Here is a 12,520-nt window from a genome sequence, read left to right as displayed (position 1 = left end):
AAATTTGCTGTGCACTATATGGACTTTTTCGTTAAATGGTTAAATTAAAATATTTCTAAGCCTTTTATATCTCTGCATCAGAGATACTGAATTTTATTACTGAAAATTCTTTCAAAATTACATTTAAAATGTCAGGATTGTTTAAGAGACAGGCTTGTCTAAAGGTTTATTATCTTTCATTAGCCTAACTGATACATTGTGGTGGGGAAAAAAAAGACAATGTTTTGAGTACTTTAAACTATTCTGGGTAGCCTTCCAGGTTTGTATTTTCTTATCTTAGTTTCTAAACTAAGATCAGTAGCACAGCAGAGTCTGGACAACTACTGACGTGTTCTGTTAAAGCAGTGAAAATATTTCCTAACTTGAAAATCAGTCATCAAGAGCTATTGCTATTTTAAGCAAAATATTTTATCTTTGCTTGATCACAGTATCTCCTGTTTGTACTCTAATGAAACAAGATTTTTTTTTTTTCATTCCTCACCCCCTACTTCCGGACTAGTACGTAAAGAACAAACTGAGCAAAGAGCAGCATCAAGGAAAAGCCACTTCTCCATTCAGTGCTATTTTTTGACCCTGGGGGCAAACCGAGGTCTGTAGAAGCGTTGCCCAGAGAAGAGGGGTACAGTTCTCTTATGAGTATATGGGAAACTCTACAAAGATATTTACAGTGTCTTCTTTTAAACTTGTGTGTGCTTAGCCAGCTGCTTGAGGGAGAGAGGTACCTGTAGTAGCTGGATAGTGATACTGGAATCTAAATGGGATTTTAAATTTTATTTAATTGTCATGATTTTCAAAACCATTAAAGAAAGGCCAATCTATTCTTGCAAAACTAGTGAGATGCTTCTCAGCAGACCAGGCAGACAATTTGCAGCTACAATGAGAGCTTCGTGTACCCAGCCCAGCACCACGTCCCCAAGCTCAAGCTGGGGGCAAGCAGCCCCCAGGCCTCTGGGGAGAGCTGGGGCAGCAGCAGGTGCCTCTGCAGCTGCGGCTTGGCTGTCCTGGCCCTCCTGGCCCTCCAATTGCCCACCTGTCCAACCCTCATGAGCACAGTCACACCCAAACTGAGGAGGAGGAGGGGCAGGCAGGATGAAGGCAGCCTCCACCTTCCTCCATCCCCATGGCTGAAGCTCTCTGCTACAGCCTGGGCTCTTGCATGCAGCAGCGTACAGGCTCTGGGGTGTGCAGCAAGCCAGCCTGTGCCTCTGGAGCTTGCCCAGCCTCTGGCCCCAAGCACAGGGACGGCCATGCCTGAAGGCACTTGGACCAGGCAGAGCCTGGGCTTCCTCTAGCATATGCAGGGCAAGGATTTTTTGCTGCCCCCTTTAATAGGCAGGTGCCAGCCTTGCCTGTGCCACAAACCAGGCACAGCTCTTGAGTTTTACAAGACTTCATTAAGATTTATCCACCTCTGGTGAGAGGAAACGGGACTTAGCTTAATGAGACTGCAAATGAGCTTCTCCTGCCTAAAATCGTGTGGTTTTGCCCATGTGAGTGACCTTGGATAGGCTAATTTAGGACTTTCCTTTGACTGAGGAATAACTTCTCTTGGTCACACTGCCAAAGAAAAAAGCCTAGCTGCCTCCAGCTTTCCTTCAGCATCTCGTCTTCCTGTGTAAGCCACAGGTTTACTCCTCTCCTATAACAGGAACAACCTACATCTGACCTTACAATGGGAGAAGAGGAGGAAGGAACTACATGAGGAGGGTGGGACCATGGTAGGAGGTAGGTGGGAGGTAGGGGTGGCATCATCCTTGGGTTAGTGAACTGGCACAGCCTCTCTGCTGACCTGGGACCTGCGGGTGCATGGGATGACAGAGCAATCTTAACAAATGCTGCTGATGCCCAAGATGCAGCCACTCTGGAGCATAAGCAAGATGGGAACCCACCCTGACAGCCCTGTGCCCAGCATGTATATGTGTATGTGTTAGTTATTTACCAGAGTTTTATTTTAATCAATTGCTGTAACTGTAACAGCAGCACTATCAAGCAGGAATTTCCTGTATTTCTTTCTCAAATACAGAAAACAGATGTTTTATGAGCCATAACCAGAGTTAATCACTTTTTATAATGACACTGATAAAGACATCCAGCCCCACAGACTAAAACCAGGGCCTCTCTAGCAAACCTCAAGTTACATTCTGCAGCAATGAGACTGCACACAACAAAAGGAAGAATTTTTAAAGGATGATCTTCCAATACAGTTCACTGGGAACAAATGCCACATAGAAAAACACCTGGAGTTGATAAGCAAAGTTGAAATATCATGTGTGAGAGTCCTTGAAAGTGGTGGTAGCTCCTTAAACTCATGAAACAAATGTTTTGGGACAATAGTAGGGACACATAGCATTGCTGTCCTTTGTGTAAGAGTTTGCTTAGAGAGTTTTTTTACTCTTGCTTGTTGTATTGGACAAGAACCTACTATAACTGTAGAATGTTTTGACTGGAGCAGAGTAAGGACAGCTTGCTTTGCACTATGATGACCAGTGCAGCTTGTTATGATAGCCCTGGTTTTATAATCAACTTTCAGCATATAGAATAAGCATTTGCTGCTTATTCTAAGACCCTGCTGAGTGTTGTGAGCAGTTCATCTGGAAAGGTACAAATGATGAAGCTGGATGTTTACTGTGGCAATTCTGTTCATTGCACTAAAAACTGTAATTGCACAAAGATTGCAGGTATTAGCTAGAGACTAGCAGGGCTCTCTTCCTCTGCTCACAGCTCCTGTTGTTGCGTAGTCAGTGTTCAATCCAGAAAAGCTTTCTAGGCTTTGTTGCTGAGGTTTCTGTTAGAGTCACCACCAACATGTTTTGCACATATCTTGGTTTTGGTGTAGGGTGTAGCAGCCAGTTCCATCAAATATAACTGTTTCGTTAATTAAAGGCAAGTTGTTACACCCTGCCATTTCAGTGAGATTCAGCACAACCCAGACCAGCATTGCCAAGTGTGTCAGAAACGCTCACTCTGTAATAGCGACTGTAAAATTCACTGCCGGGTAGAAAGCATGACTTCATAACCATCCAAACACTTAGCTGTTTTGCAGCTTACTTACTTCCACATGTTATTCTCGCTGTGCTTCTTGTCACTGTATTATGATTCCACAAATAAGCAGGCCTGGGAAAAGTTGATAGTAGAGAAAGACTCACTACCAGTTCATAAAATAAATTTATCTTTTGATCTAAATAGAGGATATGGTAATCATTAATAACCATGAGACTGCCACCCTTTCCCTGGCTTTCACTATTGCATTCAAGGGATTTTCCCTTCTTTTTCCCAGTCTTGGGCAGGACTGCTGAGCCTTTTACCTGCTGAAGGTCTGCTCTGCTTTTAACCATGTGCTAAAGTGCAGCTCTTGCAGGTTTCTCAATTAATACCACAAACAGACTCTCCTCCTACTTAAACGCACAGACCCTGGGAGGCCTCTCCCCAAGTCGGAGCCCAGCTTAGTGCTCTGTCCACATCTCGAAGTCCCTCCATAGTCAGAGTGAAAGGACAAAGAGGAAGTGTGCCTCTGCTGGTGGGAGAAGTTTAATTATATAGCCCATTCCCACTGAAGTTCTGGAAGCAACCAAGATGCCTAAACTGAAGAGGACAGCCCTTAGAGCTCCTGTCCAAAAGAGAAGCCTCTCTTCAACTGTTACCATACACTGATTATGGGGACTCCTGTCTTTTCTTGTCTTCTCTCTCTTGTCTTTCACCGTGTGCTCGGGAAGCACACAGGAGTGCAATTTCTGAAGAAACCCTCTTGTCTTCAAATGCTGTAGAAGCAAGTCTACATTCTGCCTTATTTTATCAAGCCTTATTTTATCATCTAGCCAAATATCGATGAACTAATCTGTTCTAATACTGTTGTTACCCAGAACACATACAAAATAAGTGGCTTACTCAGACCATTGTGTAACGGCAGTTGTTCTAATGAGTCAGAAAAGCTCACATGTATGGTATGTACCATACTCACATGTATGGTAATACAACAAAGTTAATAGCCGTGAAAACCTTTTCCTCTAATAAATGCTTACTCACCCCAGTTCTATCCACATTGATTCCTGGTTCTGCAGCCCAGCTGTTTTAGAAATGTCTAATTGCCTACAAGAAAATAAATGGATCCATAGCTAGATATGTGCTTTGAGCAGGGTCAGGAGTTACTCCTGCTATAGCCAAGGGACAGGTTCAGCTCTTCCATTTCTGTAGTCTGTATGGCAACAAGAAGCACAAAGGAACAAATTTAGGAGACAGAGCTCGCAAAGACTATCCTGACATCTCATGGCGATATGCCCATCTCAGCAGTTATGGAGTGTAGAGGAACAGTAATGTTCATGTGCTAGAGTCACTAAAAACAGGATAGAAGGAAGGGTCTTCAGGAAAGTATTTGTCTATTGGCTTGCCACAAGACAGCATCAGCTGTCCCTACATCACTCCTCATTGATGCTTGTCTAACCTGTTTCCAGAAACCTTCAGTGATGGAGACTCCACAACCTCCCTCAGCATCTGATGCCGGCGTGTTTATTTCCCTTTCTTTTTTGGTTTCTTTGTTTTGGTTTGGTTTGGTTTTTTTGCAATTATGCATTTAAAGATTTCCACTGGTCTTTTCATTTCTAGATTAAACAACTCCCATCCTTTCAAACTGCCTTTAACAGATTTCTCTAGATCTTGCGTTCTCCTTCCCTGGCCTCTCTGTTCTGTCTGTATCTTTCCTGAAACACGGTGCTGGCACCATACCCCAGCTGAGGCTCTGTTGATGCTGAATACATTGATGTGGGTTCATTTTCCAGTTTGTGCTCTTCTTGCTACACCTAGTATGGTGTTTGTCTGTTTTTTTGCAACAGCATGACACCGCTGACTGATAATCAGCTTTTGTTCCTCTGCATTCCACTCTGTAGATGATGCTAATTGGCACTGGGAAGCTCAGTAGGGGAAGAACTGGTTCAGTATAGACAGCCCTTTTGATAAGCAGCTCTGCAGCCTAACCAAGTTTGTTATGTACAAGCATCAGTGTGCAAAATCAAGCTGTAGTAGGATCCACACCCAAATTAACCATCAGTTCCACAGATTTTCTTAATTCATCTGCCTTAAAAGAAAGCTGATAGACAATAGTTTGTAATGACCTTCGTGTGTATTCAGTGATGGAACAGAGGAACCAAACTATACTGATCTCTCTTGACACTTGTCTACCAGCAAAACCTAGTTATTTAATTTCTCTGTCTTGCCATTCTACTTGTTGCAGTGAATAGTATTACTGGGACTAAGACATTTGTACCACTGTAACTGTATTGTAGCTTCTTCTTACAATACAGCTACTTCCAGTGGCCACTACACTAACCAGACTGAACACACGACAGGCTTAAAAATAGTGGTGGGAAAAAAATGGTGGGAAAACTTGTGGTGTATGTTAACTGACTAATTAAAATATCTTAATGTCTACGTTTGGATTTAACATTTCACAAGCAGTAAATCAACTGCATTAAAAAAACATATGCTGAAAGACAGAGATCTGTCCTTTTGAACTTCTGGGAGGACAATAGACTGTTCAGGGTCTGCATGCATAAACTGGAGCTACTGTTCATGCTTTTCCTTTTTTTGTTCTGTAAAAGTATCATATTCAGGCTTATGTTTCCCTGCCAAATTCAAAAGTCTGTCCTTTTTTTAAAAAAAAACAGTTCTAGTCATAACTGGTCGCTCTAGTAAAGCACATGATGAAATGAGATCCATTTAATCCCCCGAAATATTTCATCACAATTTTTATCATGTTGCATATCAGAATTTAGTAATGCAAGTTTTTTCTGAATTATCTGAAAGTTAGTATTTTTATTTTGTGAAGCACTTTGAGGTAACTGTCTTCTGATTTAAGCACAATAAAATATCCTTTTCAAGCCTTTTGAAAGCAACTAATAGCTACAACATGTGCCCTTTAATCCATAAGCCTCGGTTCCTTAGAGGCCAACCCCAGTAAGGGATCAAGTGTGATATTTTCATCCCTTGAAAGTTAGAGGAAAAGCTCCCATTAGCCAGGTTCTCAATAGCTATTTCAAACATAGTTATGATGAATTGAGAATATATGGACCGCAGGAAATGCAGATGACGGAAACTATCCATTAACGTCTATTGGAACCTTACATTCTTTATGACAAAAATAGTGAGATAATAAACCATTCTGAGGAATAACACTAACTACAAAAGATTGTTCTTTTAAATCTGAGAATTTACAAATATAAATAAAAGAACTGCCTATCATAGAATCATAGAATGATTTAGTTTGGAAAAGACCCTTAAGATTATCGAGTCCAACTGTTAACCTAACACTGCCAAGTCCACCACTACACCATGTCCCTAAGCGCCACATCTACACGTTTTTTAAATACCTCCAGGGATGGTGACCCAACCACTTCCCTGGGCAGCCTGTTCCAGTCCTTGACAGCCCTTTTGGTGAAGAAATTTTTCCTAATATCCAATCTAAACCTGCCCTGGTGCAACTTGAGGCCATTTCCCCTTCCTATCATTTGTTACTTGGGAGAAGAGACTGACCCCCACCTCTCTACAACCTCCTTTCAGGTAGTTGTAGAGAGTGATAAGGTCTCCCCTCAGCCTCCTTTTCTCCAGGCTAAACAACCCCAGTTCCCTCAGCCACTCCTCACAAGACTTGTGCTCCAGACCCTTCACCAGCTTCGTTGCCCTTCTCTGGACACGCTCCAGCACCTCAATGTCTCTCTTGTAGTGAGGGGCCCAAAACTGAACACAGTATTCAAGGTGTGGCCTCACCAGTGCCAAGTACAAAGGGACAATCACCTCCCTAATCCTGCTGGCCACATTATCTCTGATGCAAGCCAGGATGCCATTGGCTTTCTTGGCCACCTGGGCACACTGCTGGCTCATATTCAGGCAGATGTCAACCAACACCCCCAGGTCCTTTTCTGCTGGGCACCTTTCCAGCCACTCTTCCCCAAGCCTGTAGCGTTGCATGGGGTTGCTGTGCAGGACCCAGCACTTGGCCTTGTTGAACCTCATACAATTGGCCCCAGCCCATCCAGCCAGCCTGTCCAGATCCCTCTGCAGAGCCTTCCTACCCTCAAGCAGATCAACACTCCCGCACAACTTGGTGTTGTCTACAAACTTACTGAGGGTGCACTCGATCCCCTCATCCAGATCATTGATAAAGATATTAAACAGAACTGGCCCCAAAACTGAGCCCTAGGGAACACCACTTGTGGCCAGCCGCCAACTGGAGTTAACTCCATTCACCACCACTCTCTGGACTCGGCCATCCAGCCAGTTTTTTACCCAGTGAAGTGTACGCCCGTCCAAGGCATGAGCAGACAGTTTCTCCAGGAGAATCCTGTGGGAAACGGTGTCAAAGGCTTTACTAAAGTCTAGGTCAACAACATCCACAGCCTTTCCCTCATCCACTAAGCAAGTCACCTTGTCATAGAAGGAGATCAGGTTGGTCAAGCAGGACCTGCCTTTCATAAACCCATGCTAACTGGGCCTGATCACCTGCTTGTTCCGTATGTGCCACGTGATGGCACTCAGGATGATCTGCTCCATCAGCTTCCCCAGCACCGAGGTCAAGCTGACAGGCCTGTAGTTCCCTGGATCCTCCTTCTGGCCCTTCGTGAAGATGGGTCCCACATTTGCTAACCTCCAGTCAGCTGGGACCTCCCCAGTTAGCCAGGACTGCTGGTAAAGGATGGAAAGGGGCTTGGTGAGCACTTCTGCCAGTTCCTTCACTACTCTTGGGTGGATCCCATAGAGCCCATAGACTTGTGCGTGTCCAAGTGGTGTAGCAGGTCGCTAACCATTTTCTCTTGGATTATGGGGGCTTCATTCTGCTCCCCATCCCTGCCTTCCAGCTCAGGGGGCTGGGTGCCCTGAGAACAACTGGTCTTACTATTAAAGACTGAGGCAAAAAAGGCATTAAGTACCTCAGCCTTTTCCTCATCTTTTGTCATTATGTTTCCCCCCACATCCAGTACAGGATGGTGATTCCTTAGCCCACCTTTTGGTGTGAATGTATTTATAGAAACATTTTTTATTGTCTTTTACTGCAGTAGCCAGATTAAGTTCTAGCTGGGCTTTGGCCCTTCTCATTTTCTCCCTGCATAACCTCATGGCATCTTTGTAGTTCTCCTGAGTTGCGTGCCCCTTCTTCCAAAGGTCATAAACTCTTTTTTTTCCTGAGTTCCAGCAAAATCTCTCTGTTCAGCCAGGCCGGTCTTCCTCCCCACCAGCTCATCTTTCAGCATATATCATTTAGTTGTATTTGACTGCTGATAATAATCAGAAGATGCAGATAGTGTACTCAGGCACAGGCTTACTGGGTGAACTGAGAGACCTCAACTCTTTTCTTTTAGCAGTGTCCAGTGGGAAAGGGATCCTGTATCCTGTGGAAGGGAAGGTACGGCATAGTATCATCTGACTCATTTTACTGTAACAGGAATAGTTACACATGGGTGGGGAACAGAAAACAGAAAGGTATATGCAGCAACGCGTATCCCAGTTGCCTTCCATGCACAGTGAGCTCTTGTGCCAACAGCTCAGTGTTGGCATCAGCACACACTGGCATCACTCCAGGCTACCTCCTCATTTCTTCACTTCAGGCTGGGTTTTTCCTTATAAGTGAGCTGAATGTATATTTTGATAGCACCTAGAAAACTCAAGCAAAAACAGTGCACATACTAAGTAAGCCACTATGCAATCCTTGCCCTGAAGAGCTGATAATTACCATCCAAGAGGCTTTATTATGAGGATTGTAATAATTACTGCTTTTTTCTTAAACTTTTAATGCTGAACTTAGTTACATGAGAATCCAGCTTTTGTCTGAAATAAAAAAGTCCTAACTTTCCCAGAAGAAATAAAAATCCTTTAAAAATGCAACTTGTGTATATTCTAATGGGTCAAGCTCCAGACAATAAATGAAAAACTGATGCTTATTACTTGCAAAGTAATATGAACCTGGGTGGGCACTGTCAACACGTTCTTTTTAACTCTGGACTACAGACATGCTGTTACCACTGTCTAGTATTCAACAGATGTGATTTTTTTCCAATTGCCTAGCATGTGGTAGTGTTTTGTGAACTAAAGGGAGAGGCTTAAAAAAAGGGAAAATACATACTAGTTAAAAAGCCATAAACTATCAAGCTCAAATGAAAGGCAAGCATTATTTTACAGCTCCACAACCAAGCACTCTAAGAAACGCTGGTCTTGTGTGGGGATGTCATGTTTGCCATTATGTTACGAAGTCAGTGATGAAACAGGAGACTTCATTGCTCTTGGGGATGAGCCCGAAAATTTTGTGAAGTTTTGCTGCATGTTAATTATCCACTTCATTGTTGGAGGCACTGAGAATGTGGAAAGCAATGCACAGATCGTCCCTTTGTGTTTTTATTTCACATTTTTTAAGATTTTGTGGTGTTAGGTCACAACCTGCCAGGTCATTGTTAATAAATAGGATGCAAGATGCCAGTGTGCCAACGAGCACCTAAGTACTTTAAGCAAAGTGGAATAGTTTCACCAAGAGAAAATGAAAATATCCAAGCACTAGAGTATCTTTTAACTTGAAGGTAGGAGCTCTGTCTTAGGGTAAGGAGATATGTGAGCTGAAATCCCCTTTATACATTAATCCTAGATCTTCACAATCCTTAAGGTAATGGGTAAAAAAGAGCGCTGCTCCTCTTCCTTCTCTTTCTCTGTAGGTTTCTTTCGGGGGGGAGAAGAAGGAGAGCAAGGAAGAACTTTGTTTTACCACATCCAGTAGCAAAGCAGAAATTAAATTTTCTGGATTAGACACCTGATGTCTCTTAGCCATGGGGCAGGCTGCACCCTTCCCCTCAGCAGTTTCCATCTGAGCCCTTAGGCACCAAGGCCCCTAGCTCAGTGCCTGCAGGAATTGCACTCCAAAGCAGTGGTGTTTTTCGTGCTGTTTATTTTCAGCAGTCAGGGTGTTTACTCTGGTGTCAGACTCTTACAGAGCAGAGACAGCAGGACATGTTGTCCCCCAGCTCCACTCACACGAATTGTCTTGACCTCTCTTCCACAAGAGGATACAGATAACTCCCAATAAGGCCAAAAGAATCTGGGTTTCTCCAGGAAGGACAGCCTGCGCCTGCAGTTCACCCAGAGGTTACCAGTGCTCATGTCCAAGCTTGCTGGGGCTGCCTCTTGCTGCTCTGCCCAGCATGGGAGGCTGGCAGGAACAAGACTACACTCTTTGCGGGGAGTTGGAAGCCAGATACCACGAGTTTTAGCTCTTTGGAACAGGTCTTCACCCTGAACCACCTAATTACTTTTCATAAATCCTTTAAATTTTCATACAATACTTCATTGTAGTCTCCTATGACCTGTACTGAGTATTTAATTACATAGTTTAAATGTAATTTATCTCTATAAGTACAGGTAATTTAATCATATTTCAATTATTATCGTGTGTAGGCCATGATATACATGCTATAAAAAAAAGAGATCTTTCACCAGGTCAGGAAAGGTAATACAGTAATTACTCCATCCTAGAAAAACCAGATCAACCAGCTTTTCTGCCAAAGCATAAACAAACCTAAACACAGTGGGGAGAATAAAATCCAACGTTTTCTTTGTTTCAAATCCCTGGTACCGCAATAGAGAAAAAGAGGTAGAAATGCATCACACTTCATTTTGCAGAAAATGCACAGCAATAAGGCTAGTGTTGAAGCTGACATCATCAAATGATATGTTGAATTAAATATGGGGAATTAACCTTTGCAACCCTAGGAATATAGCTTTCACTCAGTAAACATTTGTGGAATATTTAGACTTTCTTAATTCTCACGCCCACACCCCTAGTTAATTTGCCATCAAACCCAGCGATGACAGCTCATACACTGAGTACCTGTAACAGCCACACAGAATTTTTACGCAATTAAAATGCAAGTACTGCTGCTCTTGCACTTCAGCCTTTTATACTGTTTCGCAAAAAGACATTCCTTGACTGCTAGAAGACTATACAAAGGTAAGATTCCATTACTTAAATCTAAAATTATTAACTGTAGTGTAAAAGGATTTACTTGGATTTAGCAAAGGAAGCTGGTGGGTGTGAGTTCATGACCAAGTCTGAGGGAGCTTCCCCCAGCTGTGGGGAATCTGGTGGGAGATCTCCAGCCTCATCCTGCTGGAGCAAAGCTTGGTTGGGAGGGAGGGAGAGAAAGGGGAAAACAGCTCCTCAGTCAGCAAGAGCCAGAATTGTGAGCTTAGTTGCCTTAAGTGCAGCAGAAAGAGGGTCCCAGGAGGAGCTGTGCCTGCGGAATCCAAGCCCGGGCTTAAAGCAGACACCAAGCCAGGACCTCAGCAGGAGCAGGCACCTGAAGCCTCTATAAGAGATGCTGGCTGCTGCCAAGTATACCACCGCCTGGGAACCAGGAACAACTGGCCAGCACAAAAAGAGTATTATCCCTCACAAGAAGCAGGTGAATGACTGGCTCTTACGAAGCGTTGTTATGCCTGTGCCTTGGGGTGAAGCATCTCACTGCAAGGAGCAGTCACCTGGCCACACAAGGGTTGAAAATTGCCTAGGACTGGTGCAATCCAGCATAACTGGAATAAGCACAACTGTCAGAAGAAAATATTTCACCCCTCCTGAAGTAATTAACTGCTTGCTCCTCACAAGCAGGATTAACAATATAAATCCTGCTTCCACCTTGTGCATCCCCCAAAGACACTGAACAGTTTTAGGCAGAAAGAGGGGAAATGGAAAGGTTTCCTGATTCTGTGCCTTGCACAAATAGCCCCACATTTGCGGTGGACTTCTGTACTGCTGTGCTGTGCTCAGGAGATCAGGGTGAGGCTGTTGCAGTACAGTACTGTGCGGAATCACTTTCCCCTGCCACCCCCAAAGGAAGCCCGGGCAGGAGCAGGGACAACGTGGCGTCCAGAGGTTGCAGCAAAGTTCCTCCATGGCCCTGCAGAAAGGCAGAGGGAAGCATCTTTTTCTGTCCTTTCCACCCTTTTACGGTCTTTCACTTTCACCTCTTTAATGGTAAAAGTAGCTGCTGTGCATGTGCAGCATGTAACTTGCAAACCCTAACAGCTCTGTTCACTTCACTTCTAAATGCGCATTGACTAAGCATTTTCATAGTCGGCATCTAGCTCATAGGAGACTGTTATGTATCTGGAGTTTAAATGTTTGACAAGTTTCAGCTAAGCAGAAGAAAAAATATTTTTCTAAATGCGAAATAATAATTATGGCTATGTTGCTCATTAAACTTGAAAATAAACAATCCAATCGTAAATTAAATAATTCAATCACAAATAGTTATTTTACAAAAATAGAAGTCCCTCCTCAAAATGTAATGATGGAATAATAACATTATTTTTGGTCATAACGCTAGCTTTTTTTGATAGTGTGGTAGTCCTCAATTTTGGGCCAAATAACAGCATTGGATCTGATAAAGTGTGGTTTTGCCCTGATCGTGCAGACAGTGGGAGGTGGGCTGAGATGCTGGGAGGGGACGAGGCTGGATCCTGCCACACTGAATAAACACTGTGAGAACAGACAGGA

This window comes from Ciconia boyciana, chromosome 4 (assembly GCF_034638445.1).
Source record: "Ciconia boyciana chromosome 4, ASM3463844v1, whole genome shotgun sequence".
NCBI lineage: Eukaryota > Metazoa > Chordata > Aves > Ciconiiformes > Ciconiidae > Ciconia > Ciconia boyciana.
Note: the sequence above shows the minus strand (reverse complement) of the source record.